Genomic DNA, 715 nt, shown 5'->3' on the forward strand with positions numbered 1-715 from the left:
AAATTTACACACCCCCCCAAAATATATAATAATTTTTTTTTCCCTAAAAATATGCGAAACCACCAAAACCGTCGCTTCATCTTTTACCCTCTTGCTCCCAGCACACAGCCTTATTTCCCTCCTTCCAAAAAACATCCCCCGGGCCCATCGACGGAACGTTCCTCGGCGCCCAAAAGCATCCGGCCAAAATGATCCTAAAAAAAACCAAGTGTCGAAATACACATGTAAAAATTTGCAAAACATCACCTCGCTGCCCCAGGGAACAAAATAAAACGACAAACTCTCACCATCTGTCTCCCGAAATTTAAAACATTTTTTTTATGCCATCACGACATTTGATATTTCGGGTTTTTTGGGGGGGGGAATCGGAAAACAGTGTCAGAGAAAACTCCCAAATTCATTGATTCATGTGAACCCCTTACTAAGGTTTAAACCTCCGCTGTCTTTCCCTAATGGAGATGCAGTGGCCAAGTCACGTGTTTCCGATAATAAAACAGTTTTAGCATCTCTATATCTTAGGATTGGCTTTTTCCAAAACGACCGGGGTTATTTTCTCTATAAAAAATCCTTTAATTCATGGAGGCCGGCTAGAATAAAAAAGCTGAGTTTTCGGGTTTGGGACGCGCGCGATAGGATTAGAGGCCCTTTTACGCTTGATTTTCTCGCCATCCACTGTCTTTTTTCAAATTAATTTTTTTACATTCTTTATCCCGGG

The sequence above is a fragment of the Penaeus monodon genome, chromosome 33, assembly GCF_015228065.2.
Source record: "Penaeus monodon isolate SGIC_2016 chromosome 33, NSTDA_Pmon_1, whole genome shotgun sequence".
Taxonomy (NCBI): Eukaryota; Metazoa; Arthropoda; class Malacostraca; order Decapoda; family Penaeidae; genus Penaeus; species Penaeus monodon.